Source organism: Halictus rubicundus, chromosome 14, assembly GCF_050948215.1.
Source record: "Halictus rubicundus isolate RS-2024b chromosome 14, iyHalRubi1_principal, whole genome shotgun sequence".
Lineage (NCBI taxonomy): Eukaryota > Metazoa > Arthropoda > Insecta > Hymenoptera > Halictidae > Halictus > Halictus rubicundus.
This window is the reverse complement of record NC_135162.1, coordinates 2,995,729-3,010,066: the sequence shown is the minus strand read 5'-3', so window position 1 is coordinate 3,010,066 and position 14,338 is coordinate 2,995,729. Positions and strand designations below refer to the sequence as shown.

Genomic DNA, 14,338 nt, shown 5'->3' with positions numbered 1-14,338 from the left:
TAGTTTCTGGGTTAGGTAGTAGACCTGTAATAGTGTATATATTAGGCTGTAAATTTATTACATTTTTCATTTTTATTTGTTTCAGGCATGGCGTTTGGTGGCTGCAACATGCTCTCAACACACCCAATAAGGTTAGTGCTCAATTATATGAATATTTTCTTCATGAATTCTAGAAAGGATATCTAAATATGTATGAAATATGTGGTATGTAATATTTCTTAGTAAATAATCATATTTTTTATTTGATCTAACAAGATATGAAAAAAAAAAGGAATAATCTTAAGCGCTGTGGGAAAGGTGTATTATTTTGTCTATCTCGAATTTGTATAAACAATTATAGATATTGAACTATAGTATTTCTTTCGCAGCGTATCAGATATCAAACTGTTCAAAATCGAAATAGAATTCTCAAAAAAAGTTGAAAAATTTTTGCCAAGTTAAAATGAATAGCCTTCACGTTAGGAAGTTCTGGCATAACAAAGTCTATTAATTAATTATGTTTGTAGACGTTGAAGTGTAAAACAACAATCGAGGCATGAAAGCAGTTTAGAAATAGTAACAATCACCAGACCTTGTCACTAAATATTAAATTTAAAATATATTACAGAAATAAAAATTCATATTGGGAAGTATTCGAAATACAACATGTCCTAATGAAATTTCAATAATATTTTATTCGAATAGTAGATGTAGTTGTTCCGTTCACCATTTTCCTTAATGATTATTTTTTTATTAAACTGTAACTGTAACAATTTTCAATGAACTTTGATTTGTAGATGAGATTATTAGTTTCATCAGTGTTGTGCTATAAAGTTGTAATATCCTTTTAGTTTGGCCCAAATGTGTTTCCTCCTTGTGTCCTCTAATTGGTTGAATTTGGTAACGCAGCGAATTTCCATCCAGTTTCGAAATTGTCGTATCGTTCTCCGAGGATCGTTAGGAACTAATTCCTATCTGACCATTTCGAGATTTATGAGATTCTCCATCTTCGGTTCGGTTGGGGAAAGATAAAGCAGATGTTGTAATTTCGGCCACATATAGTCAAGGACAAAATTAAGGGGGTATGGAACCTTCCAAGCGTAATAAAATGGAGTTAATCTAACTCTTTTCGCATATAAAGATACTGTTAAAAAAACCCTTTCTTAAGGAAGACTAAAGAACATTTTAACTTTATTTTCATATGTTTTTTATTATATAAAAATACAAAATGGCGGAGTTGTATAACATTATCTATGTCCAACAACACTGGACTAGTAGTAAAAGTGACTACAATATAAACAATAAAAAATTGTGGTATTAAGTACTGAGTTAAACAAAAATAGATTATCTTCAATGTAGAAACAAACAACATATCTTATTTTGGATTATGTTAATGAATACAATTTTCACTCGTATTTTCAAAACTTCTTACTACACGATATTACAAAAATATTAGTATTTTGTAAAATTCTATGAATTATTGACCGAAGACGTTTACTTTCAGTTCTGAATATGAGGATTAAATTCAAGAATGCTATAACAATGTGTAGAAACCTCTCTTCATGTATGGAATATGTAGATACAGACAAGCATAAATAAATAGAAATAGAAAATTTAGTGAAGAAAGTATGAAATTTCTTTACAAAACTAATTATAACAGTAACGCTATACTAACACTATACACGATAACACTAATTATTTCGTTGTAAAACTCTCACGAATTCACGAACAACTCCAAACTCAGCCGAGTCGGATTTGGAAACATCAAGCCGAGTCTTGCCTTTACCAATAAAGCAAACGTGTCCTCCTGAGTTTTGACTTACAATTATTAAACCAAGTTACAAACCTAGTCGTGATCCGAGTACCTAACACGGGACGCGACACGACACCACACTAATGGTAACAGATTTTATTGTTTTAACGCGGAAAGAAATCCAAGTTTTAATATTAGGAATTCACTGGTTCAAAAGTTATGCGTGTTTAAAGTTGAACGATTTTAAGCGTTTTTGACAGGTAAGGCCGCCGCCACGTTGGTTTGTATTCAGCGTGTCGCGTCGTTTAATGATCGGCGCCGTTAGGTGGCACCACCAGCAAAAAGTGATGTCGATAACGTATACTTTCAAGCGTAGTCGGGACGGCCTAACGACCGGCGTCTGTGCCCCTCCTACGGACCTAATCTCGACCATCTTGACCTATACTTTCTCTTTGAGATCCTGTATATGATTCTGTATATTTTAATTACTGTTCGATGATAGCTTCGAATAACCTTTCAAAGATAGCCACTCTACGTTATCGACATCACAGCGTGTTTGTGGTGCTATCTAGAGGCTCCACTCATTAGACGACGCGCGACGGTGAGTACATACCAACATGGTGGCGCCCTTACCTGTCAAAAATGCTTGAAATCGGACAATTATAAACATGCATAACTTTTGAAACAGAGAGTTCCTCACATTAAAACTGGGATTTTTGGCATTTTCTCGTAAAAATCTACGGGACTATATATAAAAAAAAGTCCAAAACTTGTGGTCCCCTAAGTCAAAATTTAATCCTCAGAAACTTATTTTAAGTCCACTCCATTGCTCAAGACACGTGAATATTGGTGTTTGGAATATATCGACGATTTAAAACTGCTGACTTTGATTTAGAAGACCTAGTAAGAGAAAAGTAAGTGCCAGAAAAGTGAGTTATAGCTAGAAACGAAAAACATTTTGAATAAAATACAATTTAAATTCTTTTTGAAATAATCGTATCAAAAAGGATTGTACCTACAAAGAATGAAATAGCTAAAATTAATAAAATTATGTTAATCGGCATATATTTCACCCATAAAACATTCTAATTAATTTATTAATTTACGTTTTAAATTTATTAATTTATTACAATAATTTATGTTTGTTGAAAGCGTCAATATTCGTAAAAACAGGTTTCCGTTTTATCGTTATCGTTCGTTTCTTCTGATTTTTTTTTGTCACACGCGATATCGGCGCGAGATCAAGCAGCACAACTTTTCAATTAGTCGTTCTTAACGATCTAATTTATAGGTCCTTAGTTACCTTGGCAGCAAGTACGTCATAACATCGCTACATGCAGACACATTGTAGAGACGTAGAAGGATATTGATTTCTTAGTTCTCGTAACCGAAGCGTGCTCCAAGTCCGAATCTTACAATAAACTGATTTTTTGTCGCATTATTTTTTATATTCGCTGGTGATTATCACTTATTGGGATACAAGTACTTGTAGGCGACTCGCGCATAAATTATAGGTTGTACCTATAATTTCATGAGCAAGCGAGTTGTCAAGGTTGTGTTCTATCAAAAGTAAGCAATATGGTAAAAATGAGAACGGGATAATCAGCATTAATTCGTCAAAAATAATGGAAAACATGAGCGTTACTTTTATTTTAGCATAAATTATTGTCAGTATTATTATTGACTACTATTCTGCTGTGTTCTATATGCAGCGAAGAGCCAAGGCATTTGATATCTTCACGCTGAGTTGGAATATTGCGGTTTTATGATTTTTATTCTGGTAGTTGTCATATTGAAACAGAATATTTGAACCGTACCAAAGCAGTGCTTCTGTGTTACTAATACATATGTATGTACAACATAATATTGCGTCACAGAGTCTTCTGAACATTTCTTCGCTGAAATATATTTGAATAAAGCATATTGAAAAATGCAAATCTGTTTTCACTTAAACTTTCCAATATCTTTCGAGTGCCCAGGTATATGTATAGGGACGTGCAAAGGAATATTAAAGTTCCAATAGGCGAGTGTAAGAACTATGCGCTAATACGTCAAATATAACTGAATTTTCATAGATTTCCTTATTTCTTTTTTTCTTCCAGTTGCCGTTTATATAAACTTAATTAAAAGCTTACTGAAAAGTCTCACAATAATCGTTTTGCATATAAATATATTTGTGTGTGTGTGTAACATACACAGATTCACATTAGATTGGTCTGGTAATTTATTTTTTCTTATATAAAACATATACAGGGTGTCCCAAAATGTGGTATATCCTTGGAAGGAGTGATTCCTAACGCAATTTGATGTAATGTTTTCCTTTTCAAAAATGTTCTTCGCGGCTTTGTTAAGAAGTTATTAACGAAAAACACGGACCAATCACAGCGCAGCTACTGCGGATGGACTTCAGCTCAGCCAATGCCAACGCTCAGTGGTAGCTGTCGCCGAACCGGGATCCCTTTGATATAGCCGCACTCTTTAGTAGAGTCCCACATTTTGCTGTAATAGCTCTTTATCAAAGCCGCGAAGAACATTTTTGTAAAGGGACAAGTTTTTTCAAATGGTCTGAGGAATCATCCGTTTCAAGGAAGTACAACATTTTTGGGACACCCTGTATAAGTCACACAATATGGAAACAACTTATTTAATAATACAAGAATAAACAAGATAAAGTTTATCATGAAAATAATTTTCGTAACATTTTCATACCTCGTAGAGTACTTGATAAAATTTGATTTAAGTAGATGTCTAGTAAAAAAATTGTGTCGATCATATGTGACCGACATGGCAATCCAAAGTGTTAATAATATATACACTGACTAAAAATATACGTGTAGGTGTAAATAGAGTTGCATGCACATGTTGCTAATTTTCGTCTGACAATTAGGGAATAAGATGTAATGAAACCCATAGCACATCAGAAAAACTGTGACCCCTTGCATGAAAATAAAATAAAAAAAAATAAAAAGTATTGATCAAAATCAATCCGTATCTTCGTATTTGCACCAAGGAACATGTTAACCTAGATAAATTTAAATTTATATTACTGAATAAATTCTTAAAGGAGTAGTTTTATTTGGAGAGGTCGTTTTTCGGCTATTAGATTAAGGTAGAACTAATAACATGACTATTTTTGCGCATACTTATTAATGTTGATACATTCTTATTATTGTTCATTCTTGATAGAACATACAGGGTGAGTCATCTAACTTTTGCACTTCAAATATCTTTGTTGTTTTGAAAGATACGTCAAACGTCTTGACGACAAAGTTGAATCGTTGAAAGGGGGCTCACGCGATGCCATAATAGTATTTGTTTGTAAATATGTTATTTTGTTCTTTTTTGAGAGCTTAAGGTCGCCTTTATTTTTTAAATGAGACCACTCCTTTTTTAACACCTACGATGATACCCCCCCCCCCCATGAGGAATTCAGCGACTATAATTTCTCAAAGTCATTCTAGGTCATAGACAGAGAAAACGTATAAAACGTACGTTGTAAGTATAAAACTACAATTATAAGAATCACATTTAATTCGCAACTGTAATTTTATATTTCATCTAAAATTGAATTTTGATAAATCGATAAGTCCTGCCGTTTGTAATGAAAGAAAATTTTAACCAAATCACTCGGTGTAGTTTTCGTTTGTTTCAATCACTTATGCAATGCATAATGTGTATAATACTCCGCTTTTTTGTGGAATTATTTGTTTGCTATCGGTGCGTTGAAATAATCAACTTCATTATCGGCTGGCAATATATGTACCTCGTACGTCGTGTATGAATAAAAGAAAACTGAGAAAAGACTGAAACTTTTGCATACACCACAATCAGCGGCGGACCGTTAATTTTGGGGCCCTGGGCTAATACTGTTTCGAGGCCTACCCTATTAACCCAAATTAACTGAAGTACCAAAAATTTTATATAATTTATTTTTTCTTAAGTTTCTAACTTAAATTGTTGTAATCCTCATTGTTTTACCGCGAAGGGGACCCCAAGACTGAATGGGGCTCTGGGCTGTAGCCCACAAAACCCATACTTAGATCTGTCGCTGTACACAACAAAAGTTTATTCGGAACAACAGAACCCTTTAACCAAGACGAAAAATTCAAGGCACGTTTGAAAGAGGAAGAGAGGAACTTTAAATTTTTAAGATGAAGCCGACGTAGGTAAAGCAAGTACTTAACAATTGTTTATTTTTAAACAGAGTTCCGTTCAATGCGTAGGCGACAAGACATACGCATCAATCTAATAGATCAATATTATTGTACAGTACTGTTAATTTTATAAAACTTTAATAAAACTTTACAGTAAATCGCAAGGAATTAAATTTGTGTGCTTCATTATTACTTTAGGGCATTAAAGGGATTATGAAATGAAGCTGAATTGTATTGAACAGTTTGATCGGTTAGTTTGACTTTTCCCATTAAAGGCGATTTTTCCCTGCTATCTACGTGTCTCGTAAGCTCGATGACAATTCCTGCAACACGGAGAACGGCCGACTATATTCATCATAAAAGGTTCTGCGTTACCTCTTTTACTTTCCCCTCAACATTCTGAGCCATTGGGACCTACATAAAAGAGGGAGAAACTCGTATACATCAGGATTACAATAGCCACATCTCCTATTCACCTCAGATTTGCATACGTTACCAACATCTAGTTGCATAGAGTGAAATATCGTCTCAATTACTTCGAACGTGCATGCTTGTTCGCTGCTGTGAACGAAGAATAGATGTACACGCTCCATTTCATTGACCAATACTATGATTCCGTAAAATGTTCGTCCTTACATTGTAACATTATAAATGAGACGATAAATCATTTCTACATGTCAACTATTATTTCTGAGTTAATCAATTCTATTTTTTTTTATTTATTGTACATTCACTAACAATGCTGGTATTTGAAGCCTTTTAACACGTTTACTGCCATATCACTCATAGGGTACTTTCTTGGAGATGAGTTAAATAATTATGAAACACACAACTCTGTTTATAACTAGTTTAATAACAATAATGTAAATGATATACAGAGTGTCTCAAAAATGTTGTATTTTCTTGACAAGGGAGATTCTTGACGCAATTTTAAGTAAATTTTTCCTTTGCGAAAATGTTCTCTGCGGCTTTGTTAGGGAGTTATTAACGAAAAACACAAATTATACTACAGCGAACGGATTCCGGCTCGGCTAATGCCAACGTCGCGCTCAATGGGATTTGTTGCCGAGCCGGAATCCCTTAGTTATAGCTGCGCTCAGATTGGTCGATGTTTTTCGTTAATAACTCCTAAACAAAGCTGCGGAGAACATTTTCGAAAAGGAAAAAGTTACTTCAAATAACCCCAGTAACCTCCCCTTTCTATGAAGTACAACATTTTTGGGATACCCTGTATAAATGCAACACTCGATACGCTGTATATTCACTGAGACATCGTATCCCTCACATGCGGCGATCCTAATCTATATTCCCAGCGCTGCCAACTATCACACTTCACACTCACTCTACACTTTGTTCAAACTCGTTCATACCAAACTCAACCGATACAAACAACCCAACATACTTGTCCCAATTATAATGCTATTAAGCTAACCTGTTAATTCATGAATTAATTAATGACATTCGATTTTAATCTCATCTTTAAAAATTTAAAGTGGAAAGGGTAATATTTCACAATAATGTATTTAAAATAAAAAAAAGGGAATTTGTGCCAAATAGTGGCGTTTTAAAAATGCTTTGAACAAATTAGTGTGCTCCCACTTAATGTGCTCGTCAATATCTATGTGCCTTCAAATAACGTGCCTGTCCGAACACTGTTTTTACATATTTTTACGAATCTTTTCGTTGTACAAGTAAAAATATGGGAACGTGAAATATAATGTACAATATAATTATACTGGTATGAACTGCTTGGAAGTGAAAATGGAATTAGGTTTCACGGGAACGAACGGATAATAGGGCACTCTAATGCGGAAAATTCTTAATATCTTACGGTATTAGTGAATTCACTTCAAAAAATCACAAAAAAAATGATTGAAAACTGCTTATTGTACTGTTTTTTTTTCAGAGAACTAAACAGTTTTATGACATAATGTATATCTTTTATAGTGTAAGTTATGTTAATTGTCTATTTATTTAGTTCTGTTAAGTAGTCGTCCCTTTTGGTAGAAAATGATACTAATATGATAACAAACTTTTTGCGAGTCAGCGAAAATCCTTTTGGGAAACATGTTCTTAATGCACAACGAGGCTATGTGCAAAATTTGAGCTCAATCCGATTTGAGCGATATTCGGAATTTCTATTTATTTTTACTAGTTAATACTACTTATTTTTTCAAGTTTATTTTGACTGCTCATTTAAATACGAAAGGACATTAATAGCGACTGGCTCACTAATAGGAACACGTACCCTATTTTAATGACGGACTTGTTCCTCGAGACTTGAAAATTCATTTCTGCGGTGATAGTGATAGTGTAATAAAATTTGCATATGGTCTGTAAAATATAAGCAGATTCACAAAATAATTAACACTACAATTTTTAATTTCTCAGTTTTTATTTTAGTAAATAAATTTCTTCGATTTTGCCTAATTTTGTAGTCGTTTAATGGACGATCAATGTGTTAACAGGATGTTCCTATAGATGAATTTTTTTATTAATATTTCTATTAAATATTTTAAATAAGAATCCTAAAAGAAATTATTAAATCAGGTTACTGGAAGGAAGGGAGGGGATTTATTCATTCACGAGTAAAATTGCTGTTGCTATTGACAAAAAAATCTTGAGTCATGCATCATACATTCTAGAAACTATTAAATATTCTTAACATTTTTTGAAAAACTAAGACTGATATGTTCTTCAAAATTTCAAATCCAGTGAAAGACACAATTTCCACCATCCTATGACCTTTCGTTACATTAATAAATAAGTGAGTCTTCGAAATACGATTAATCCCGTGTTACGAGTCTGTCAAATGAAGTATTAATTGATTTTTCTTTTTTGGGGTAGTCTGATCCAGTTCGCTTCTATTTAAGTACCACTAATCTTTTAATAAAAGTCAATTATCTTTGCCCCCATTTACCAGTGTCAATTCATTTCTTCAAAACTTTATTTTCTCTGAACAGTTCATAACACAGCACTTCCAATAACTTTGATCACCTTTAATATTTTCATTATTCTTAGAGATATGATGAAACTTTATTTACAAAAAGTGTACCGTCAAGAAATACTTTTTACGCCTATCTGTTAGAGGATTTTAAGACGAATTCGATAAATATCGGAACATAACTTTTTTTTTCAACTGGGAGGAGGAAAAATGAAAAAACTTTGTATTATTAGGAGTATCATATGCTACGCAGTTGTACGCGTTCCAAAGTTGTTGACAAATCGAAATTTGTTCTGACCTCTTGCCTACTGTTTGTAAACATTTCGTTCTGTACATTGGAACACATCTAAATGATAACTGAACAAGTATGTCGCTAGTAGTCCTTGCGCTATTCTAATGATGAGTTACAGTATCGACAAAAAGTTGGAGGTGATTTTGATCTACGGGGACTGCGGGCGTAATTCAGTGTTAGCTCAACAGTTATACGCTGAACGATTTCCCGATGAACGTCACCCTTCGAGATGCATTTTTGAGCGGATATTCAAACACTTCGGGAGACTGGTAGTTTACTTCCGCAAAAGAAAAGTTCATCCAAAATGTAAAACGAACAATACAAATGAACGTATTGTTTTAGCTGCAGTAGCAAATAATCCACAGATTAGTTCCCGTTAAATAGCATATGAGTGTAGCGTATCTCAGTCAAGTGTCTTGCGTATTCTCCATCGTCACCGTTTTCACGCTTATCATGTATCATTACATCAAACATTTCATGAAAATGATTTTTATAGTCGTGTAGTGTTTTGTCAGTGGACATTACAACAACTCTAGACTGTACTCTGACTCTAAAGTACTCTTTACGGACGAATCGACGTTTACAAATCATGGTCAAGTAAACTGCAGAAATTTGCATTACTGGTCGGTAGAAAGTCCTTATTGGTTACGACAAGTGGAACGTCAATGACCATGGAGCGTTAATGTGTGGTGTGGTATCATTGGGAACTGATTAATTGGCCCTTATTTTATCAATGGTATCCTAAATGGTCAAAGGTACGCTGCATTTCTTGAAAATGAGCTTCAATTTCTTTTTGATAATGTGTGGAAACGAAACAATTTTAATTTTCCAAGTGAAGAAAAAGCTCCACCAAATCATTAAACTTTCGCCATGAAAATTTCTGCCTAATCTTGGGTCATTCTTTTGACGGAGATCATACCAATACCAGGAACATTTGTCTGGACCATCTAAATTAAACTTCTTCTCATCGGAAAAGATGACTGTAGTCCGTTCGTCGGTCCAGCGCATATGATTTTTTGCAAATTGTAGCCGAGTAGCTTCCACTGGCGAGAAAACTTCTTGGTAATAGATTCCTTTTATCTGTCTCTCACCGCGTGCAACTAACTTCGCTTTATATTTTGCTATTGTGCCATTTTGATTTTCTTTAACCTTAAATACCCATTTATTAGGCAAAAGTGTTTTGTTTTTTTTTTTCTATGAGTGACTCTAGTGATGAATGACTAGTCAGAATTCCTTTTCTGGACTGTTCATGGCCTCTTTTACATTACGCGGAGTATTGTGCTGACAGAAAGCTGTATTGGACTAATTAAACAGCTTTTTGGGCCTCCCTGGTTTCCCTGTCCTTAGTAATCTTGGTCGTCCCAGACGTGGCCTTTCTTATACGTTAAATGTTGGCGTGTCGTCTACGTCCTCTTCAGGTTCTGGTTGGCTTACAATTTCGTCCTCTACTTCGGGTCCAACATCGTCTTTTATTTTAATTTCGGTGTCTTCTTCTGCCATAGTAATTTCCTCATAGTTTTCTTGTGTCGGTATTCCGAGGGATAGCTCAGATAATGTTCCTCCATTCACTTGTGGGGGTATTATGTCATTTTCCAAAAATCTGACATCTCTATGGTTTACCATAGTGCCAGTCCCCCTCTCCCAAAGCTATACGCCTTTGCCTCTTTGGAGTACCCGAACTATAAATACTTCTTCCTTTTTTGGCGCGAACTTGTTATGCCTGTTTGTTTTCTTGAGAGCGATAACTCGGCTTCCAAACGTTCTCATGTGGCTTACATGTGGTTTATTCCTTCTCAACTTTTCGTAAGGGGTTACGTTATCCAAAGCTTTCGTTGGGCAACGATTCCGTACATATGCTGCCGCATTGACAGCTTCTGCCCATAAATTAAATGGTATTTGGGCATGTAAAAGCATACACCTTGCCATTTCTACCAACGTGCGACTTGCCCTTTCAGCGACTCCATTTTGTTGAGGAGTATATTCAACTGACAGCCGTCTGGATATTCCTTCAACCTTAAGAAAATTCGTAAACCCCCTCGATAAATATTCTTTGGCATTATCAGTGCGTATCTTTTTTATTAAATTCCCTGTTGACCTTTCTGCTTCAGCTTTGTACTCCTTGAAAGCTCTGAGTATGTCTGATCTTTGTTTCAACATGGCTACTTCGACATGTTGAGGTACAAAGTACCTCGTTCCCCCTAAAGATGGTACGTGCATTGGTCCACATATATCGTTGTGTATCAAGCCCAATGAGTCTTTTTCCCTTGTGGTCGATGATTTATGCGGCAGTTGATGTATCTTACTTTTACAGCATACCTCGCACGTTGCACTTGGGCCTCCCAGATTTCCAGATAGGCCAGTCACCATATCCTTCGTTTTCTTTATATCATTGACATTCAAGTATCCTAGCCTGCAGTGCTGTCATGGATTCTCGATCACTGTGCGAATTATTTTGTAGAGGACTCTTGTGTGTGTGTGTGTGTATGTACCAAGTACAACCTATCTTGTCGCATGGCTTTTATTGCTACAGGTCCATCGTATTTTCCATCTTCTTTAACCACATTTGCACAATCTTTATGAAAAACAACTTTGTATCCGCTATCTGTAATGTTGGATACTGATAATAAATTGTTCCTGAACTGCGGTATAAGCATTGTGTTTTTCAATCTAATATTGTCTGTCTTGTTCGGTGAGTTTTGAACCTCGATGGATACTTCTCATATTCCGACAGACTCAACATTCTTCTCCACATCTGTATAAAACCAGTTTTCTTCTTTGCACATGTGTGTTGTGGCTCCACTGTCTAAGCACCACTCACCAGGCCTCTGGAAATTCACCTTCAATGCAGTCGCATGCATTGCAGCCCCTTTATTATATTCATTCTTTTCCTGCCTTTGTCTTGATTTGCAATATTTTGATACGTGTCCTATTTTTCCACATATATAGCATTTATAATCACGTTTCTTACCTTGGTGTGTGGGTGCGTTAATCCAACCTTGGCTGTCCTTTTCTGTACGATGGCTTCCTGTTTGCGAAGAGTGCTTCTCCTGTATTAAAGTCACGCTCCTTACCGTTTTCAGATCTCCTTACTTCTTCTTCCAGGAAATTCTTCACTGGAAATAAAAATTATATAAAATAACAATTAACATAACAAAGCTGTTATAAAATAAAAAATAAATATTCAAATCTTAAAATAATGGAAATAAAACTACTTCACAGAGTTAATTCACTATCTTGTATCTTGTACCTTGACCGTACTGTTTTAAATGCCAGAGTAAATAATTTACCAGGCTCAACAAACGAATCTTTAATCACACGCGACAGAATCAATGCGCATGCGTGTCCAGAGGCAGTAACACGTATTTCGAAAGTCTGACACCTCGTCGTGAGACGTTCGCTCTTAGTGCGACGGAACTGCTAAGGTTTGGCTCCAATTTGGCATGGAATTTTGACTGCAAACTTTGCATTCAATTTGCAATCCATCTCTTTCCGAATTTGACTAGGAATTTGTCGACGAAGGGCCTAGCAGGATAAGACTGGTCCAGCGGCCCCAGTACAATTTTTATCGGTATTGTAAACAATGGTATTGGAAAACAATGGTTTTAGGTTGAAAGATAATCCCCCAAAACTTTAAGTCGCTAACCCTTCATTTAAGGATAATATGAGGGTAAATACCCTTAACTGTATCATTTTTTTCTCGGTTGTTAATTAAGATATTCAGATGGAACAAAAACGAAAATATTCGAACTTACCTCCTTCATATCATATATTGTTTTCACAATTGTGATCAAATTATTAAGGGTAGAAAAAAATTATTTAATTTTTTAGGGGTGGGGTTTGCAAGCAACCCTTCGAGTGACCACTTCCAAAAAATTCAAGAACAATCTTCTGTTACCTATTTAATATATACAAAAGTTTCAAGATCCTTAGATTGGTGGAACATAGTTAAATATTGAAAAACAAATGAAATTACGGTATTATAATGTAGGGATAATACTATTGGTGATAGATTTGATTAATGATAATATGTATTTATTATTGATTCTAAGATACTCTGGCTACGATTCTCAGTGTGGCATTCTTAAGCTGCGTACAGACCTGAACATTTCGACGAACATTGCGCCGAACAGCGCGCCGAACAGCGAACGAAACGCAAAGTCGACATTCATTTCGGCGCGATTTTGCGTTTCGGACGCTGTTCGACGCGCCGTTCGGCGCGATGTTCGGCACGATGTTCGGCGCGATGTTCGGCGCGATGTTCGTCGAAATGTTCAGGTTTGTGCGAGGCTCACCCGTTTGCGTTCGTGCGCGCGGTCGATCCATCGCTTGTCGGTTTTTCGACATACATCAAAGACCTCGTACAAACCTGAACGTTTCGACGAACATTGCGCCGAACATCGCGCCGAACATCGCGCCGAACATCGCGCCGAACTGCGTCCGAAACGCAAAATCGCGCCGAAATGAATGTCGACTTTGCGTTTCGTTCGCTGTTCGGCGCGCTGTTCGGCGCAATGTTCGTCGAAATGTTCAGGTCTGTACGCAGCTTTAAACTCATTCGGTTTCTCTGCGACTCGCTCTTAAGACTTCCACTTAAAAGTCCCCAACACTCGCTCGGTCTTGAACTTGATTTTTAACGTTTTCTCGTCAACATCTACAAAATTATATAAAAAAAAATTAAAAACTTCTGAGTTGCCAAGGTGAAGTTAAGCCCATGTTTGCCATAAATGCATAAACTCCACAGTTTAGTGATTAAAATTATACTAAACGCTGGTTGTAACGACAATGCATGTTCCATAGTTTCAAATAGTATGTTAAATCAATTGGTACGACTCTGTCGATATACATATATTTCTATATTAACAGCGTGTATCTTCCAAGCAAATTATTTCGATATTAAAATTTCTATAATTGTCGTCATCTGCACGAGTTTAATTAAACGAAACGGCCAAAAGGGTGCGTCCGCTAATAACGCGTTAAAGTTCACGACTTTTGCACGTAATTTTAACCCGTGAACTTTCATCTGTTTCGATTATTCGCCCTCATTCCTACGTAGATAAAATGTCTAAGATTAAACCGAAAATGTAAAGTAACAACATTTCGTAGGAAGTGGAGTTTTCAATGAATTTGACATTTTAGCTTATGTAGTAACCGTTGTCATAATTCTTATATTCTCAGAGTTACCAGACGACTAGGATCAGCTAGAATAGACGGATTTT

The 14,338-nt window shown here is 35.5% G+C and overlaps 1 protein-coding gene across 2 annotated transcripts in view; it reads left to right on the top strand.

Annotated features, from left to right (window-relative positions):
- The window catches only part of LOC143360931 (neuronal calcium sensor 2), a 602,579-nt gene that overhangs the window by 267,834 nt on the left and 320,407 nt on the right, over positions 1 to 14,338 (top strand). For both annotated transcript variants that reach the window (XM_076800137.1, XM_076800139.1), the window contains exon 3: positions 86 to 131. The gene's annotated coding sequence lies outside the window, so the exon portion shown is untranslated. The remainder of the gene's footprint in view (positions 1 to 85; positions 132 to 14,338) is intronic.